At 42.1% G+C, this 21,206-nt stretch overlaps 1 pseudogene; it reads left to right on the top strand.

Moving 5' to 3' along the window:
• The first annotated feature begins 20,199 nt into the window (after window positions 1-20,199).
• LOC102927322 (metallothionein-1 pseudogene) lies at window positions 20,200-20,562 on the top strand (annotated as a pseudogene).
• Window positions 20,563-21,206: the final 644 nt, after the last annotated feature.

The raw sequence follows: 21,206 nt of genomic DNA, 5'->3' as shown, positions 1-21,206 counted from the left end.
GTGATCATTGCCTGAGGTTTAAAGGGACAGCAAGATTTTAAAGAGGGAAGGGTGTGAGTGGTTCACCCGCATGGCACACAGTAGGTGTTCAGGGAAAATAAATGGGGAGGGGGGTAAATTGTGTCCTGCTTCTGTGCTGGGATCCCCATCGAGCTTTGAAAGCAACGTCCTGGATGACATGGGGTTCTTAGATTTCAAAAGCACGTTCATCTGGGATGACAGCTCGAGATGTCTGTTTGCCTCCTCTAAGTTCTCTTTTAAAAGCTGGTTTTCAGGGACCGTTAGCACCTGCTCACTGGAAGCGCTCCAGCTCTATGTGAAATCACATGGCAGGAGAGCCGAGGCCTGTAGCTGCACACCAACCACACAAGTCGCTGTGGTTTGCCTAGGTGGGGGGGGGGGTTGTGCGGGGGTGATTCTACTTTAGCAACCCAGAAACTGGCAGGCTGTGGAGCTGTGACACTGTCTACACTTTCAGGTCTGGAGGTTGTGCCCATGTGTACTTGTGACTCATGTTCCATCTTGTCCCTTTGCTGTACGGTTTTCAAAGGTAAAATTTTCTCAGTGAGTAAAGAACACAGGCATATGCTCATGTTTGAAGAAGTAGGACTTGGGGATGGCTCAGTGGTTATGAGCGCTGGCTGCTCTTCTGGGGGACCTGGATTCTATTCCCACCATCCACATGCTCATAACCAAGTTTAACTCCAGTTCCAAGGGATCTAATTCCCTCTTTTGGCTTCCTTGGGCACCAGGCATGCAAGTGGTGCACAAACATATATGTAGGCAGAACACTCATACCCATAAAATAAAAATGTAGACATAATAATTTAAAAAAAAAAAAAACTAAAGTAGTAGAACTTGGTCTTTGAATGCAACGTCAGCACATTTTGCTTTGAGCAAATACAAACTAACTGGAATGCGTATTAAAGGTGCTTCTTAGAGTTGCTGATGTGGAAGAGGCAAGGCAGAGGAGGCAGGACACAAATGTGCTTCTGTGAGGTCTGTTGTGGAAACACCAGCTGGGACCTGTTGTTGGACATCCTAGTGGCCTCCTGCAAAAGCACAAAGCCCACACTAGAGGGCACATGGGAAGTAGGATCTCTCAGTTGGAAAAGGATGGAGGAAAGTGGTCCTCCCCCATCTGATACCCTGTGACCCAGCTGCGCTAATCCAGCCATCTTGGTCCTCTTAGCTCTCAACTTTTATAGCTCTTTCTTTTTAACTTTTAATCTTTAACCTACTGCACAGGCAAACAGAGTTCCGATCCACCTTCAGATCAGTCTGTGAGCTCAGGAAAAAGGGAGCTGGGCATTGAGGAGTCTACTCACCTTGACCCTCCTCCTTGGGACAGCTTACTCTTCCTTTCCAATCTCTCCAGGATCTTTATAGCAGAGACCAGGCATGACCTCTCCAGGTGCTGCTCACGGGAGATGATGCCATGAGTGTGCAGAACTTCCCAGGCTTCACCCACCATGTCAGACCTGAGGAGGGCGCTTCCTTGCTATTATCTGGGATGGTGATGTGCATGTAGTGTGAAGGGAGACTCTGTGTTGCATAGAACAATGGTAAATATGTTGCCATAGGACCCCATAGTGAAAGATCACCAGGGGTCAGTCACCACCAGAGCTATAGTTGCAGGAACATTACCCAGATCTCATCAGTGGAGACCCCAAGAGTGAAGAGGGCAGTGGTAGGAGTTGCCCTGCCGACAGCAGTCCTGTTAGGCACAGTGGGCCTGCCAGGATGGCTGTGTGGTGACACACTGATGGTAGAGCATCTCCAGGTCTTCTTCGGGCTTACGGGGTAGATGCTACCGCCTGTTCTCTTACAGATGTACAGTTGCAACTGAAAATCAAAGCTGTTCTACCCAAGTAGATTTCTGATATAAGAACAGCTTTCATTTACAGGACACTAAGGACTCTGATCACTGTGGAAGTTTCTTTTTAAGTTACAAGAAGAATCCCGAATCCCCGCATGGGCCCCTCTTGAGGTTGCCTGGCATAGTCAAATCCAAGCTATCCTCTTTGAGTTCTTCTTCATGAGATATTTAAGCAGAGTCTCCTATAACTGATTACGACTACTTTGGGGACCTGATAATGTAGAATGTTTAACCACACCAGTAGTAACTGTTGTGTGGTGTGTAATACAGAACCATTAAGTTCAGAGACGTCACTTAATTTATAGTAAATTTAGAACAAAGTCCATCTGGGGGAACTTACTATGTTAAGAAAAATAGGAAGTGTGGAAGAGAACTCTGTGTGAAATCGAAGGAAAGCTTTTGAATGTCTTGCTATAGTATGCCTGGAACATAGGGACTACTCAAAGCAATGCTTAAGCTGCCTGATGTTGATGGGTTCATTCCTAGAGTCAGTTGGCAGTATTACTTCAGCTGCCCATCCTCAGCCATGGGTAACTCAGTAGGGAGTGTGCTGGGCACGTGGCATCATCTACTCTAGCACTAAGGAGGGGTAAAGTAGATCTGAAATTGGCCAGAGACCCTTTGGCCAAAACAAAGAGTTTAGTTTTGAAAGTATTCAAGATGTCAACAATAAACATAATCTATCATCATTGCTAATTTTAATATTTAAACATTTGAACAAGGGCAAATATGTTGATTTTTATAGAGATTGGTTTTGGTATGTGCAGATTCCCTACCAAGAAAATTCCTCTAGGAGCTAACATTGAAAAGCAATTCAAGGGGCCGGAGAGATGGCTTAGTGGTTTTAAGAGGACTGGCTTAAAGTGGATCTCTGTAAGCTCAAGGTGAGCCTACATGGTCTACACAGCAAATTCCAGGCCAGCCAGGGCTACATAGTGACACCCCATTTCATTAGGGCCAAGAGGTGTAGCTCATTGTCAGAGTGTAGACAAGTGGTCTTAACCTTGAGTCATCCCTCTAGCTCCCTGAGCTACATTTCTAACTGTTTTCCACAAGGATTATAAATAATATAATTTACTTATGTTATTTATATAGAAAGTGTAAGTTTAAAACAATCTCCTAGTACTAGTGACTTAATTTAAATAGTATACAAATAACTTCCTCCAAGGCTACTCTATTCCTTCTCTGAACTAGTGTAGTACTTTGTTTTTTTTTTTTTTTTTTTTTTTTTTGGTTTTTTCGAGACAGGGTTTCTCTGTGCAGCTTTGCGCCTTTCCTGGGACTAACTTGGTAGCCCAGGCTGGCCTCGAACTCACAGAGATCCGCCTGGCTCTGCCTCCCAAGTGCTGGGATTAAAGGCGTGCGCCACCACCGCTAGTGTAGTACTTTGTATAGATGTGATCAAATATCTGAGAGAAATACCCTAAGGGGGTGAGGACTTTTTTATTTTATTTTGTTATATATTTATTTTGGCTCACATTTTCAGAAGTTTCAGTCCTGAGTCCTTGGCTCTGTTGCTTTGTGGTCCACAATGAGATAAAATACCATGGTGGCTGACACTCGTGGAGGAAGCTGTCCACTTCGCTGCAGGCAGGAAGCAGAGCCTATGACGAAATGGTTTCCAAGAAGATACCACCCATGTCCTAATTCTTCCAGCTAGGACCCAACTTCTTAAGTTTCCAGAACCTCCAAAACTAGCTGAAGACCAAGTCAACATAGGAGCTTGTTGGAGGCATTTCAAATTCCATACATCTATAACATTCTTCCATTGGGACATTATTGCTGTGCATCCTTATAGATTAGAAGCCCATCGACACAGTATATATTGGTACAGTTGATGTCCTATGGGTCAGTCAGACCCTCCCTCCCTCCCTCCCTTCCTTCCTACCTATCTTCCTTCTTCCTTCCCACCATGCCTCCATCCTTCCTCCCTTCCATCTGAGCAGGGAGTATGGTAGATATGTGAGAGAGGTCTCACTCTGTAGCTCTGGCTGGCCAGGAACTCACTGTGGAGATCAGGCTCGCCTTGTGTTTACTATGACACTCATGCCTCTGCCTCATGAATGATGGACTTCTCTTTAAATTTCTGTTCATCAGCTAGATTGTCTCAAATTAGTAAATTCTCTCTTTTGCCAGTTCAACTTTGCTCTTGAGCGCCTACAGTGAAATGACATTATTGCCCTTCTCATCTTTAGAGTTTAGACTTCTATTTAGGGTTTTGTGGCACTTGTTGCTTGTTTATTTTTAGGTGGAGACACGTGATGCTGTCCAATCTGGCCTTAAACTCATGGACTCAGGAGACCCTTCTATCTCACCCTTTGAGCAACTGGGACCATAGGTATGTACCACTGTGCTGTCTGTTTAGATCCTTGTGAATCCATTTGAACCTGGTTGCGGTGGTGCATGCCCACAATCCTAGAACTCGGAAGACTGGGGCAGGGAGATTATGATTTTGGGGCTAGTCTGGGCAAGCTAGAAATTGATGGCATATTATTCTTGTATTTTCCCATTTTATGTTATGTTATTTCTTTATTTGTAGAGAAATCACTTGTCACTATGCTGCTCAGGGTGAAATTTTGTCAAGCATTCTTCCTGACGTACCTTCCTAGGCTGCTGGGACTTCAGGCACATGCCATCAAACCTTGCTTTTTCCCCTCTTTTACCATGGGGTTTGTTTTGTTTTAGTTCTTTGAATGTATTTGTAATATTGCTGATTTCAAGTTTTTTAAAAACTTATTTTATATGTATATGTATTTTGCCTGCATGTACATCTATGTATTTCATGCAAACCTGGTGTCTTTGGAGGCTGGAAGAGGGCATCGGAACCTCTGGAACTGGAGTTACAGACGGTTGTGAGCTGCCACGTGGATACCAGGAACCGAACCCAGGACCTCTGGAAGAACAGCCAGTGCTCTTAACTGCTGAGCCATCTCTCCAGCCGTGAATTTTGTCTTTGTTTTTAAACAAAGTTCAAAGTCTGTTTTGTTTTTTTTTCAGGGACAGGGACAGTTTTAATTGACAACTGACTTCCTGTAATATTCATATGTCCTTATTTCTTTTGTGTCCATAGTACTTTTTGTTTCGTTGTTGAAATTGGTTATTAACTACTAGTTCTACAATTTGATGGGAACAAAGAAATATTATCCATCACAGAGCCTTTGGCCTGTCTGCTTTCTGTTAATTACTGTTGGCTTTTATATCATTGATACAATAACTAAATGATAATTCCTATCTGAATACTATTATATCCAAATCCAAATATAAACCAGTACCCATCATAGAGTTCAGGGATTTAACCCAGACACAACTTCATGGGGGGAATGTTAGACCCTAAGTTAACCTTTAAGCCCCCCACCTGCCCAAGGGCCACATAACTTTCTGGGATTCTGGGAGTTGTAGTTCTTGAAAGTAACAATAAAGCCTCATGAGAAAGTTCGGTGGTCTATGGGTATTGTCCATATAAGCCCGACAATGGTGCCTTGGGACCACTCTCCTGGAAAGTTTCCAGGTGATGGTCCTGACCAAATTCCATCTTGGTCAGTATTTAACATTTTAATAAAAAGCTTGCTTTAATTTGCACACCCCCAAAAGAAAAGAAAAGAAAACTGGTTTTTGTAAATATTAGAACTCTGGGGATCAAATTCTTTCTGTTGGCCAGAGTTTCTTGTTATGGCTGCCTTTCACTTGCTTAGTAACTTTTCCAGATCACTCTGTAAAGTCTGCAGATTCTCATTACATGCAGCTCAGCTTGGTTAGCCTCGTGGTCAGTTAATTAATGGCCAGTGGTTTCCTTAATGCCTTGAACAGTATGTATTCTACCCTTTGCTGAATGGCTCTGTGTGTGTGTGTGTGTGTGTGTGTGTCTGTGTGTGTGTGTGCGCGTGCGTGTGCGCGCGTGCTCGCGCGTGCGCGTGCATGTCCCTGAGCCTCAGTTTCAACTCCCAATCTTTTTTCTTCATGTAAATTTCATGCCACAAATCTTCCATGTCTCAAATTAATAACATTTTTTAAAATCCTCAAAACAATTTTAAACAACAAAATTCAATATTTTTTTCTCTAGTTTTTGCAGACTTTGCTTTCCAATTAAAAAAACAACAGCCACCTTCTTACTGTGTACAGGCATCATGAGGACCTTGTAGCAATGTTTACAAATACCTTTCCACAGAAACACATTGCTGTTCATGGTAGATGTGTCAGGCTAACATTAGACTTAGAGTGTAAATAATTGAACAGATGGGTCACTTAAATGTTGTTCTTGATATAAAACATGTTGCTGTGAGCCACACTTGCAAGAATATATTACAGTATTACAGGGTGCCCTCCGACATATGGAGTGGCAGATTTTCAAAGCGTTTAAAAATACTCCGCTGTGTTTGACGTCATTTTGTGTATACCTGGAGGCATGATTAGAGAATTAATGTTCTTTAATATCAATAAAACTTCTAAAGACTGTAACTATGAGGTGTATCCATAAAGGGGTATTTAATCTAATTTAAGATAAAAGGTTTTAAATGAAATTTATGGATAGAATTTGATGACCTGACTTTTGTACTTATTTTAGACATTTCACTTTTTTGGGGGGGGGTGGTTTTGGTTTTTTTTGAGACCAAGTTTCTCTGTGTAGCCCTGCCCATCCTGTAACTCACTTTGTAGATTAGGCTGGCCTTGAACTCAGAGATCCATCTACCTCTGCCTCCCAAGTGCTAGGATTAAAGGTGGGCTCCACTACTGCCTGGCAACATTTTTTTAAAGTAGCAAAATGCAAGTTGAATTACTGATTTTCATTGTTCCCTACTCAAGAGGCTGAGTGAGAACGATCTTTTAAAAAAAGTGATTCTGTGACTATAAGCATCGTATTAAATTCGTTTCAATATTTGTGACTTGTGCTTCCCATATGTCACACAACTAGCAATACCTAGTTGAATCAGCACATCGTTTAACAGAACTGAATTTTTCTATCAGGGGTATGTATTATTAGTGAATACCTACAGAATTTTCTGAATCGCACTTAAGAGTTTGTGTTATAATCTAGAAATATCAATAGCTAGCTAATGAACAGCCACATGAAAACAAAATGTAGCCTCTAGGGCTAGGGGACAACTCAATGTTAAAGTGCCTACCTTGTATGCACAAAGGCCCAAGCTTCAAACTCTAGTACAACAACAAAAATAACAACAGTAACAACACACACACACACACACACACACACACACACACACACACAGTAACTTTAGAGTCCACTTGTCTGGTAAAGAACAGTGAGCGAAGGCTTTAGTATTTGTGGACGAATATGTCTTCTAAGCTTTGTCTTTAATCCTGACACACTGGCTTTATCTCACGGAGTAGGAACCAACAGCATTTGCCACAGCTTTTCATCATAATGTCTCAGCGATAGCAGGGCATAATCTAGTCTACAGTTTGTGAGCCACCTTGACTTATGGGATCTAAGAAATACCCACCCACCCACCTCTCACACTCTACAACCACCTCATGGAGATGATGCCTTAACCCTGTTTCTAGCTTCTGTCTTTTCTTAGGCTAAGAATTACATATCATGGGTGGCTTTTCTTCTCTTCAGTCTTTATGAGTTGGTACTTGGTCACCTGTTTCCTCTGTTTTGATCAGAGAGGGAGACAGACACACAGACACACAGAGACAGACAGACACAGGCAGAGACTCAGGAAGAGGCAGAGGAGAGGGGAAAGAAAGGGAAGGGAAAAGTGAGGAGAGGAGGGGGAGGAAGGAGAAGGGGAGAAGGAGAGGGAGGAGGGACTCCAATAAATAGACCAGGATAGGAAGCATTAAGACAACGACTGTATCCACCCATAAACACTGGTTATCTTTTGGTCATCTCACAGGCTCAGGAAACACACTTTCTACTTATTTCTGAGCCACAGCAGTAAGCATAGTCCAAGATGAAATTCTTTGTGTACATGCCCACCAGCCAGGCAGTACTTCTGTCTTAAGGTCTGAGTCCTAGTTTCATGAGCCTTTGAGCTCTTGGGTTCTGTACCAGCCAGGCAGGACCTCTTTGCTGAGACTTGAGTTCCAGCCATGCCAGGCTTCAAGGTTCTAACAAGTCAGGTATCTTATTGGCTTTTGTGGGGGAGCTTCTGGGGCTAATCTTCTCTGTGTGGCTTCTGTGCTCTATTTTTATTTTTTATAAAACATCTCTCATATCTGATCAGTTTCTTATCCATTTTATTAATGGTCTTCATGGACTGACACCCTGGTTTTCCTGACTGGTGCCAGTGTAGAGCTACCAAGAAACTGACTCCAGGAGGGCTTGAAAAGGCAAGAAAAATCACCCTGCTAGGCTGAGGACTTGGTGGATACAGAAAACAATCAAGAACTAGTGTGCTCTTTAATTGTAAGCCTTTAAACCCAGCACTCGGGAGGCGGAGATGGACAGATCTCTGTGAGTTTACATAGAGAGTACCAAGCCAACCAGACATACATAGTGTGACTCTGTGAAAGAAAGAAAGAAAGAGAGAGAGAGAGAGAGAGAGAGAGAGAGAGAGAGAGAGAAAGAGAGAGAGAGAAAGAGAGAAAGGAAGGAAGGAAGGAAGGAAGGAAGGAAGGAAGGAAGGAAGGAAGGAAGGAAGGAAGGAAGGAAAGAAAAGAGGTCCTTTTTTCAACCCTAGTCTTCTGTGTCCTTCTAGCATCTTCTACTAGTTGAGCCTTACCAGGGAGTCAGGTAGCAAAGATGTAATGTGCTTCAGAGTTTCCATCACAGCATCACAAAGGGCGGTTTTGGAGCTGAGCCCTGGCAGTGTCTATGGACTTTAAATGGGGGGCAGCCACATTCCATCACCGCAGTCAAGGTGCTATCCTATCCCAAGCTTTGTTTCAATTTGTTCAGCTCAAAAGTACTTGTGGGGTATCTGCTAAGGCCTTGGCTTTATATGGAAGCAAATAAAAACCAAGATGCTTCCTGCTTTCAGATTCCCTAGGATAGGAAACAAGCAAGTGCTACAAAAAGATGGTTGGGTGTTTTTACAGGGATACATAGCCGGGTCATAGCTAATGTAGAAATACAAGCAACTGGAGTTAGAAAAGGTATTCCTGGGCTAGCCTACCACAGCTCCACGGTGACTAATCCTGTAGAGATTACTTCAGTCTCCATCCAGCTCTTGACATAACACCTGCAAGAGCCTACTAGACAGAGCAACACAGTGGCATTCCTCCATTGGAGCCTCTCCTGCTACCGAGTGTTTGGTTCTCAGTTTTCTTTAGCAAACGTACATTTGCTTTGCCTGCTCCTTGTACCCATTCTCTGGTGAGACAAGGACCTTGCAAGCCATTGATTTAAAGTGGCTTTGATGACCATCATTGTCCAAATTCTAGCCCACCAAGTTAAGCCCACCAAGAGCTGAGAAAGGGCCTGTCATACGCAAAGAACACAAGACCAAAATAGAGCCAAGTTTAATCTTTAAACCAAGTTGTTACGATTTTTGCCTTCTACACTAAAGGAAGAGAGGGGAAGTAATTCTATTTCAAGAGCTTAATCAAATGCAAGTGTGAAAAGTAAGATAAAGAGAAACGAATGGACAATTCACATGAAGAATAAAGATGTTCAATCAGCTTCTTCTCTTCTACCATGTGGGCACCATTGAGATCATCACTATCCTGATCCTCTTTCTTTCCTGAGGTGCCATTCTCAAGATGCATTCTGTGGAAGGGAGGAAAAAAGGGTTCTCTACACGTGGAGCTCACCTGACTGGGGTGTTCATCTGTCTCAGAACCATCATCTTCAGGTATGAGAGTCCTAGTTCCAACTGTGCCTTGGAGCGTGACATGATGGGGTCCACAGTTCACACCGCTGTTGTTCACATGCTCAGTCACATCACCTATAGTCTGAGGGACAGAGACGTAAAAGGTGCAATGGAAAAGTTCTCTGAGAAAAATTGGTTTATGAAAAAAATTACATCTTTAATAATGAGTAACCCTAAAAATAAGGCTTATTGTAAGTCAATATGTTTATGGTCGGAAATTAGAGGAGAGACTCCTAGTTTTAGTTAATAATATCTTTTCAAAAACATATTTCAACAAAGCATAGGTAGACTCTCTGGTAATGAATGTTAAAATTGTCAGTATACAATGTCATTATTATAACTACAAATATGTCCAAGCAGGTTTTTAAATAATTATATACATATTAAGTATTTGAATATATATTGTTTTATTGCTTGGTTTTCAGTTGTAATCATGTACACAATATCACATGCTTTGGAATATCATCATATTCAATCAATGCAATAAAGAGTTTTCACTCACTATAAAGAAAAGAATAAAGATGTTAACTTCTATATAATTTAAGACAAATTCGGGTTCCAGGAAAAAAAAAAAAAAAAAAAAAAAAGCCCTGAGCATTTTGTCAGATAATTGGATACTCCTTTGTCTGACTCTCTGTAATTTCTAATGTAGGGGAATGTTACTGGTGGTGGGGGTCAGGGGTTCCCAGGTTCTTGGCCTTTTATCCAAAGTGTTGAAAACAAGAGCTCACACAGCTTTGCAAAGGGAGTAAAATAACTATTTAGAGCAAAGTACTAAGTTGCAGATGGATAGCTACACCATGAAGACTGACAATGGGCAGTAAGAGTGAGAGTATTCAAGGCCCTGATTATTGCTCAGGACTTCCATGTATAAGGCATAGAAGGAGAGGATTGTTACTAATGTCACAGTTTGGGTAAATCTCTGTGTTGGTTAATGGATTCAGTTTTTTCCTACTGCACATGTCTCTTCCCAAAGTGCACTTAATTTTAATTATATGTACAACAAACTACACATAAGTATAAGTTGATAAATAGGGATTCTCCTTAGAAACTTATTAGAGAGAGGGGACTCGGTTTCACCTTACTGTATATGTACCCCAAACCAGTTCAGCCTGGATCAGCCATTCTAGTCTTCCAAAGGCATACAATGGAGATATGCTTAACCAGAAACTTTTAAAATTTGACCGTTACTGGGGAGGGGAAACTTACCCTTGTTGTGGGTTGCTCTATCTGGACACCCCTTGGGGGAGGGGGTGAGAAGGCGTGGTGTCAACAAGACACCAGGAGTCAGGTGAGAAGCAAGCAGTGGACTCATTTATGGATATGGGGTGAGTCTAAATACCCCTTCTTGGTTTCCCACTGGCAGCTAGAGACCCTCTTAGGTGTGTTGTCTCTTTCTCATTGGCCCCCAGTATTCTGATGGTCATGTGTCACCAATCATCAGGTGCAGCAGCAGACTCCAAGTTGGCTCAGCGGGAAGTAGCTAGCATGCATGCCTACGAGCACTACCCGGAACAGGGCAGCTGCGGTTTTATCAGGCTAGCTGGCTACGCTCCTCTTATATACACTGTTCTTCAGAGGTAGGAAGATATGTAGCCTGATGCAGGTGGGGAGTTTAGGGAGCCTGAGGCTGCTAGGTGCACTGTTTGGAGAACAGTGTGTCTGCATAGTGCACATAGGGGAAGGAACTAGACTACCACATGCAAGGTGTCTGCATGCATGTGTGCATGCATGCGTGCATAACCAAAACAAAATAACCAAGCTAATTTATCTCCTATGGTTGCCTGACTCAGAGGGAGGATATGATGGTTTGAATAAGAATACCCTCCATAGGCTCATGTATCATGTTTGGTAACCAGGGAGTGGAACTGTTTGAAAAGGATTGTAAGGTGTGTCCTTGTTAGAGGAAGTATGTCCCTAGGAGTGTGCTTTGAAGTTTCAAACACCCATGCAAGACCCAATCTCTCTGTCTCTGTCTCTGTGTGTATGCCTACAGACCATGATATAGCTCTTCAGCTGCTGCTCCAGTGCCTGTATGCATATTGTCATGTTCCTTGCCAGGATGATAATGGACTAAATATCTAAATCTCTGAAACTGTAAGTGAGCCCCCAATTAAATGTTATGTTGTTGTTATTTGTTTGTTTGTTTGTTTGTTTGTTTTTTGATTTTTCAAGACAGGGTTTCTCTGTTTAGCTTTGCGCCTTTCCTGGGACTCACTTGGTAGCCCAGGCTGGCCTCGAACTCACAGAGATCCTCCTGCCTCTGCCTCCCGAGTGCTGGGATTAAAGGCGTGCGCCACCACCGCCCGGCTGTTTGTTTGTTTTTTAAAAATAAGAGTTGCCTTGGTCATGGAGTCTCTTCACAGCAATAGAACAATGATTAAGACAGAATTTGGTACCAGGAGTCGGGTATTGGTGTGACAGGCCTGACCATGCTGCTTATGGCAGCAAGTGGACTTTGGATTAGGAAAGCAGTTGTAGGCTTTTGTAGGGCTTAATGGGACATAGTAGTAATAGGATGGAAGACAGTGTGCTGGGAGCAATGTAAATTATGACAGCCAAAGACATTTCTGAGGGGAAGAATATTAGTAAGTGACCTACAGATTGTTCTTGTAGTATTTTGGCAAAAATAAGTGACTGCTTTTTGCTCTTATCCTAAAAATCTGCTGAGACTAAATTGAAGAGGTTTTTTGTTGTTGTTGTTGTTGTTTTTAATTAATGGCTTTGGCAGAGGAGATTTCAAGACAGCCTAGTGTTGACTGTGTTGTGTGGTTATTAGAAATCACTCTTATGCGAATCTATAGTGAAAAGGAACAAGCTGGATGGAAAGAAATACAGAATGAACAAACAATTTGAGGAGAAAAGGAGCACTAGGAAGTATAATGGAGCCAAGTCCAGTGATCAAGGAGATAAAAAAAAAAGTTTAAGAAAAGCCCGATGCTAAGTGGAATAAAGGGAGTGGTGACCTCAGGGCAAGACCTCACCCAACTAAGCTTCCCACTTGTGAAAAGTAATTAAAGAAAAGTTAAAAAAAAAAAAAAAGAAACAATCAACAAAGGAAAGCTGATGTAAATGTAATTGGGAGGGGGAGCAAATTCCAGCCCTATTAAGCAGCAGAGCTTGGCAGATTTAGCCGTGTGATTCTGGTTTTAGAGTCAAGGATGTAATAAAGGGGTTGTGGAATCTCCCTCTATGGCTAAAGAAAAGCTCAGAAGCCATGCATGTGTCAGGGGTGTCCCTGCCTGGAGGCCCAGATGGGCCATTGCCTGAAACTGTAAAGGTGAAGACTGGATTGCCTTGGAGAACCCAAGAAATTGGAGATGACAGGGTCATGGGATCCCTGGCAAAGACATCTGTTAAGAAAACATGGAACTAGATCAAGGAAGAGAAGTGTGTTGTTGTCAACAGAGCTGGAAGGAGTTGGAGATCTGAAAAGCCCTTTGACACTAGATATGGAGATCTGAAATTCGGAGCTTGCCCTGCTGGTTTTAGGTCTCTATTTGAGTCAGTATTTCCTCACTGTGCTCCCTTTCCTCCTGTTTGTAATGGAAATGTGTATTCTTTGCCATTGTATGTTGGAAGTATGTGATCTGCTTTTTATTTTTTATTTTCAGGGGATTACGATTAAGAGATTGCCTTAAATCTCAAAAGAGACTTTGGACTTGTAAACAGTGTTGAGACTTTGGCAGACTATGGGACTTTTGAAGTTGAAGTGAATGCACTTTTCATTATGATGTGGCTACAAGCCTAGGGGGGTCAGGGAATTTGGTGGTTTGAATGGAAATGGCCTCTTACAGTCTTATATATTTGAATGATTGGTCACCAGGGAGTGGAACTGTGGAAATGTTTGAAAGGATTACAAGGATTAGGAGGTGTGGCCTTGTTGGAAGAACGGTGTCACTGGGGGTGGACTTTAATGTTTCAAAAACCCATGCCACGCCAGATGTCCCCTCTCTCTCTCTCTCTCTCTCTCTCTCTCTCTCTCTCTCTCTCTCTCTCTCTCTCTCTCTCTCTCTTTATAGACCAGAATACAGCTCTCAGCTATGGCACCAGTGCCTTCCCTCATGCTCCCATGCTCCGCACCCTAAAGATAATAAACTGAACCTCTGAAAGTGTAAGCAAGCTCCCAACCAAATGCTTTCTTTTATAAGAGTTGCCTTGGTCATGGTGTCTGTTCACAGCAGTAGAACAGTGACTAAGACAGAGGTATTGGTTAAATTTTTTAAATGAAATTTAATTTTTAAGATGGGCTTAAAACTCACTGTATAGGTCAGGTTGGCCAAGACCTTGAGTTCATCTGCTTTAGCTTCCTGAGTGCTAGGATTACAGGTCTGTGTATCACTATGCCCAGCTGAGGGACTAGATAAATCAAGAGAATATAGTTTCCTAAGGGAAGGATTTAGTAAATCTTTCTAAATATTCCTACCTCAGTATTATTTGATTATATTTCAAAGGAACCTCCTCAAATGGAAATGTATACAGCCAAATCATCTTAACAAATTATTACAGAATATATAAATAGTAGCCTTCACCTTCAGTTAGAGTCTATTACACTTGGACAGTAATTTATATAAGTGAAATCATATCACCTACAAATTTTACTCAAAAATAATGGAAGTGTCTGGGACAAGAATATAGGGAGAATCTTGGGAAAGTGAGGAGGCAAACTCTAATCTCTGAAGGTGCATTTAAGAACTAGCCCTCATTCCCTAGCATTATACAAATGAAAGGCAATGCTTGAAGCATGGGCGAGGTATAGTCCCAATTCAAAAAATGATTCTTCCAGCTGCAATTTGGAAATGCAGCAGAAGAAAATGTGCAATCTCAATTTACAAATCATGATCACAGCAAGAGCAAAGGAAAGATTTCTTAAGATTAAATTTATCCCGCTTTTCAGGCCAGCTAACAGCTCATCTTCTCGTGTACACGCCACAAAAACTAAGACTCACTAAGCAACGTTTTGTGTGGATTTTTAGAAAAGTTCCCTTTTTTTTCATTTTTTTTTTTTTGCTAATGTTTTCCTATTATCAAGACTGTGCATGCTTTTAACACCCATCTGCCCCATCACATTTATTTTCTTGGTTGAGGTCTGAGTGACAAGTCCATTGATACAACTGAATCATCCCTTTGCAGGCATGGCTTTGTTATCAGGTTGGTTCTCAAGTAGATTTGGGGCATTTTAAAGGAGCATCCGTTGGACATGATTAGCCTTTGTTTGATATGACATCCATCCTAGCCATGGCTGGTAGGATTTTACATTTTCGACATGTGAAGCCAGCTAGATAGCGAGCTGACATGCCACTAAGCGGTTCCTTTCTTCCTGGTTATCAGGTTAAGCCACCAGAACGGAGCTGAAAGAAGATCACTGTGAAAGTTTGTTGGACTAGGGCCAAAGTCCTACCTTCTCGTGATGCCAGGATTTTCTAACAAGGGAGCTGAGTTAGGTCTTGTCTCAATAGAAAGAGAAGTCAGAAAAAAACGGACACCCAAAAGGTGAAGTGCAGAAACATGACAGGGCGGACATTTCTTCTCTTTTTTCTGCCCTCCCTCCCTCCCTTCTTCCCTCTCTTTCCTTCTTTCCTCCTTTGACTTTTCTTTCTTTGTTTGTACATCTGTATTTATTTATCTAATCTCTTGGCGGTGACGGATTTTGAACTCAGGGCTTCACACATGCTAGACAAACGCCCTATTACTAAGTTGTATATCCCAGTCCTCTTTTGATGTTTGAGATGGAGTTTCATTACATTGCCCAGGCTGGCCTTGAACTCAGCCTCCCAAGCACCAGGATTATAGGCATGTGCCACTAACTCCACGATGCTGCTACTGTGAACCTGAATAATATTCCACAGAAAACCCTGTAAAATATGAGGAAATTTGAAAAGATGTCACCAATCTAACTTTAGAAAACACAACGCCATATAAAAATAATTATGACATAATATACCCCCAAGTCATGATAGTTCATAAATACATAACATTAACAAAATAGGTATCCAAAATATTATTGCTGGGGAAAAGGCAAGAAGACACAATTTAAAGAGACTTTATTTCAGAGACTCAAGGAGTTTTGTAGCCATTTTTTTAAAAATTTAAGAATCATACTCTACTCTATAGTGTCATTACATAAACAACTATAGACATGTTTTATTAGCTTTTAAGGAAGTGAAATAAGACAGCAGAGGATTTAGGAAAGTAGAATGTAGTTGTTTGAGTTGGAATTTAACTAAGATGTGAGGGTATTATTAGCACACTATCTTCTTGAAATAGATAGCAATCATTAGCATGTGTACAATGTGTATGTGTGTGCCAGTTTTACACACTTTTCAGAAAGGGATTCCCTTTGGAGTGGTGACTAGGAATACTGTGTGAAAACCTTATGTGGAAACCCTACAGGCTGCTTGGAGAGTTAGCTTCCTCATCTTCCTGATAATCCACACACCACCTTTTCTGCTTGTGTCTCCAACTTCTCAGCTTCTTCTTCCTTCTCTGCCACACCTCCCATTGGCATGAATCACAAAATATACAAAAGACAAATGGCTGGTGACTTAATCCATATCCTAGTCTTCCTGCATCTAAATTCCTGTAACTTTGAAGTCACTAAAAGGCTGTCTTCCCTCCTTCCCCCCAGTGCTGAGGATCGAGCACAGTGGAGTCTCCTGTGTACTGGCCACCAGCTCTGCCTCTGAGCCACACCCCCAACCCCGACATGTTTGAAGGATCAATAGTCACACTCCTCTGCCAGGATAGCAACTTCCTGATTTATCTGCTTTCTATTCTGGTTAAACTGCTCATTTCTAGTCGTGCTTTGGATCAAGACACTGATTCTTTTTTTTTTTTTTTTTTTTTTTTGGTTTTTCGAGACAGGGTTTCTCTGTGGTGTAGCTTTGCGCCTTTCCTGGAGCTCACTTGGTAGCCCAGGCTGGCCTCGAACTCACAGAGATCCGCCTGGCTTTGCCTCCCGAGTGCTGGGATTAAAGGCATGCGCCACCAACGCCCGGCTCAAGACCACTGATTCTTAAAGTAAAGGTCAAAGAGCATTGTTTTTTCTGGATAAATGACCTTCCTGATCCTATCTTTTCCTATTATGTGTTTTCTCCTTATTCTCTGGTATGCTCTATTAACTTCTTTCACTCTTGTTTTATACTTTAAATGTCTTCCTGTCCTCGATGATGATGATGATGTTGATGATGATGATGATTATTGTTATTTGTTTTTTCGAGACAGGGTTTCTCTATGTAGCTTTGGTGCCTTTTTTGGAACTCACTTTGTAGACCAGGCTGGCCTTGAATTCACAGAGATCCACCTGCCTCTGCCTCCTGAGTGCTGGGATTAAAGGTGCGCGCCACCACCATGCAGCCGATTATTATTTTTAAAGATTTAATTTAGTTATTTACTTACTATGGAGGGGTGTGTCTGGCTATCCTTGGAAACCAGAGAAGAGCTGTGGATTCCTTGGAGCTGGAGTTGTAGGTGGTTGTGAGCCACCTAGTGTGAGTGCTGAACATTGAACTGGGGTCTTCTGGGAGAGCAGGAAGTAGTGACTGCTGACATCACTCCAGCCCCTAGCTTGCCATCTGGAGATAGAACTAAAGAATAGCTACTCTTGAAAGGACAGCTAGTTCAACCCTGGCCCTAAATCCCAAATGCTTACATTTTTAACAGAAAGTTTTTCATAATAGGAAATTTTCTGTTTCCTAAGACTATTTCATTTTTGAAAAACCTTGTTTACATTGTCCTCATTTTCAAATGAGACCATCCCCTAACCAAGCTTACCCTTCTGCAATAACACAAAATAAAGTGATCCATTAACTACAAGGCAGTCCTTAAAGTACTGGATCACTGTGTTCTTTACGTGCATTTGGCTTTCTCCTCTCTTGGTGAATTAGTTCCAAGGTGTTCATTTTTTTTTTCCCGATGGCATGATGCTCATGATCTCATACTTAGTTCCCAACTCAGTGTCAGCGAGTCTGTGTATAATTACACAATTCCCATGGCTTCTTGCTTTGGTTTATTTGGGCTATAATAGCAAACAATGATTCAGTGTCTAGTGAGAAACTGTTTCCTAGTTTGTAGATGTCCATCTTTTTCCTGAGTCCTCGTATGGATAACAGAGAGCTCAGGGCTCCTGGGTCTCTTTTATAAGGGTTCTTTCATTATTAATTATCTTTCAAAGTCTTTACCTCCTACTACCATCATGTCTGAGATTAGAATTTTGGCACACCAATTGGAAGGACACTTAAGCATCCCATGGAACATTTTCTTTCATGGTCTTCTAGTAATTGAGGGTTAACATTTACCTGGTTATTTAATTTTTTAAATGTTTTAAAACGTCCAGATTTGTATACACATCGCTTATAAACAATGTTGGAGCCGAGATTCCATTGTCTTATATATTTCTATCTTTTGTGTGTATACATGTGTATATTTTCATGTATGTTGCACATGTTCTGGCTACTTTTGTGTCAACTTGACACAAGCCAGAGTCATCTGAGAAGGGAGCCTCAATTAAGAAAATACCTTCATAAAATTGGGCTGCAATCAAATGTGTAGGGCATTTTCTTAGTTAGTGATTGTAGTGGGAGGGCCCAACCCTTTGTGGGTGGTTTCATCCCTAGGCTGGTTCTGGGTTCTATAAGAAGCCAGGCTGAGTAAGCTATGGGGAGCAAGCCAGTAAGCAGTACTCTTCCATGGCCTCTGCATCAGCTCCTGCCTCCAGGTTCCTGACCTGTTTGAGTTCCTGCCCTGGCTTCCTTCAGTAGTGAACAGCAATGTGTAAGTGTAAGCCAAATAAACCCTTTCCTCCTCAACTTACTTTTTGGTCATGGTGTTTCACTGCAGCAATAGATAACCTAACTAAGACAGAGGCCAGAGCTCAACCTCAAGGGTCATTTCTTAGACATGATCCCTGTTGTTTTTTGAGACAGGGTCTTACAGTCTTACTGGTTTGCCTCAGCTGACTAGCCTCTGAGCCTTGGTGCCTGGATTCCCCTCCTCAGTACTGCAATTACAAGTACACACTGTTGGGCCAGCTTTTTATGTGAGTGCTGGCACTCAAACTCAGGTCCTTATTCTTAGTCAAGGAACACTTTACCTACTGGACCATTTTCCCAGGGCCCCAGCCCCTATAGTTCACAAACGTAACATATCAAAAGATGGAGAAAATTGCAAAAGTATTTACTTCTAAAATAGTTATCAAGATAGATATCAAGATGAGACATTTTAAACAACTTTCTACATGGGAAATTAACATCTATAATTGTCTATATTTTATCATTTGTTGTAATCTATAATGATTTTTGTATAGATGCTATGGGATTCTTTTTTTTTTTTTTTTTTTTTGGTTTTTCGAGACAGGGTTTCTCTGTGTAGCTTTGCGCCTTTTCCTGGAACTCACTTGGTAGCCCAGGCTGGCCTCGAACCCACAGAGATCCGCCTGGCTCTGCCTCCCGAGTGCTGGGATTAAAGGCGTGCGCCGCCGCCGCTGCCGCCGCCGCCGCCGCCGCCGCCGCCGCCGCCGCCGCCGCCGCCGCCGCCGCCGCCGCCGCCGCCGCCGCCGCCGCCGCCACCACCACCACCCGGCTAACTATGGGATTCTTTTAAACAGTGAAACTAGGAATGTATTTCTATTTTCATAGGTAGTGGAGACCTCTATGCATGCATGTGTTATTTCGGTTCCACTAGTGTGACTAAGTTAGAGGGGAGGAGACCAGCAGTGGTCTTGGTGCATACCTTTAACCCCAGCACTCTACAGACAGAAATAGGCCGATCTCTATGGGTTTGAGGTCAGCCTGGTCTACAGATCAGGGCTACACAAAGAAACCCTGTCTCAAAAAAAAAAAAAAAAAAAAAAAAAAAAAAGAAAAAGAAAAGAAAAATAAACAAGAGGAATCAACTTAAAGAGGAGTGATACGGTTTGGATCATGGTTCTGTCACCAACTGCCTTTGGGACTGAGTCAAGGCACATGTGGTAGGAAAGATGATGATGCCAGGAGGCTCACCTCATGGCAGAGGTGGGGAGGGGCAGGGGATATGATACCCATTTCAGGGCCATGCACAAGGGACCTACTTCATTTAAATAGGTCACACCTCCCAATTGTTAATTCATCTATGAATTTATGGATGGATTCATCAATTGGTGAAAGCAAAACAAAGCCTTCACGATTCTGTCCCTGAACACTTTTGAAGGACCACATTTGCTTGGGGGGAACACTTTATATCCAGATTACAATGGTCTACTTTCTGCTTTTACATTTGAAGATAATAGATGCTAGTATTGCTGCAGTCCAGCATCACATATATGTTAAACTCAGAAGAAACTTAGAGACTGTGGAATAAAATTGTTTGAACACAAATAACCAGGCAAAGGCAAGCAAAAGAGAGTCACTATGGAGTAGCAACCAGAGAAAGATCAGAGTCCCCAAATTATAGTTAGGTATCCCCATATTTACATTAAATTGATCTTAAAAGGAGGCAACAATGAAGAATTCTTCCCAATTTTTTCATCCTTATAAAGAAATCTCCAGATCACAACTTCCAGAAGCCCGACTGTCTTCTCGTCACTTGCTCTGTAGCTCCAGCTTCACCAGATCTTGGAATGGCCCCCAACTGCTCCTGTTCCACAGGCAGCCCCTGCACCTGCTCCAGCTCCTGTGGCTGCAAAAACTGCAAATGCATCTCCTGCAAGAAGAGCTGCTGCTCTTGCTGCCCCGTGGGCTGCTCCAAGTGTGCCCAGGGCTGTGTCCACAAAGGGGCATCGGACAGGTGCTCGTGCTGTGCCTGATGTGAGGACAGTGCCCCTCCTATGTGTAAATAGTATGGACCAACCCAAAGTTTTTCATGTGGCTCTACCCTGTTTACTAAACCCCCTTTTCTACAAAATATGTGAATAAAAAGCCATTTTGATTCTAACACACACACACACACACACACACACACACACACACATTAGGGACACACATTAAGTACTAGACATTTGTCATGACTTTGAAGGACACTATAGGATCACAACAATGGATTCTTTCTAAATCTCTTATTTACTCATCACTACATACTGCCTCCTATGGCATCTGAGGGACATGTCCAGGTTTCCTCCTCTGGGTCACTTTCTTTGTAAACATTAGCACACCTCTCAAAGTTTCTTTTGCCAAAGAGGAATGAGCCAGTCCAAAAGATACATATTTTTGATATAAACCATTCAGATTTTATGAAGACAACACTCCTGAATTCAGGGTTCACAATAAAGCAGACCGAGATAAAAGCAGTCAATGGTTGGCTCTTTCTGTAGTCTTGTCAATCACGTTGCCCAATGTCATTATGCCTAATATCATTTTCCTGATAAGAACTTTACTGTTTTTCATTGAATGGCAATAGGCTATGATTAGTGGATAAGGAAATTCTTACCTGTACATTTAAGCACATCTGTGTATACTAGTATGATCTGAGCATGGAAACAAAATCACCGCAGTCTTTGCTTGTTCTAAAATACCTGGAAGGGAATAATTAATTCTTTGGAATTTTCCAGAACATTTGAGAACATTCTCATGGAGACTTGC

This window comes from Peromyscus maniculatus, chromosome 16, assembly GCF_049852395.1.
Source record: "Peromyscus maniculatus bairdii isolate BWxNUB_F1_BW_parent chromosome 16, HU_Pman_BW_mat_3.1, whole genome shotgun sequence".
NCBI classification, from domain to species: domain Eukaryota; kingdom Metazoa; phylum Chordata; class Mammalia; order Rodentia; family Cricetidae; genus Peromyscus; species Peromyscus maniculatus.
This window is presented reverse-complemented; position numbering and strand designations above follow the sequence as displayed.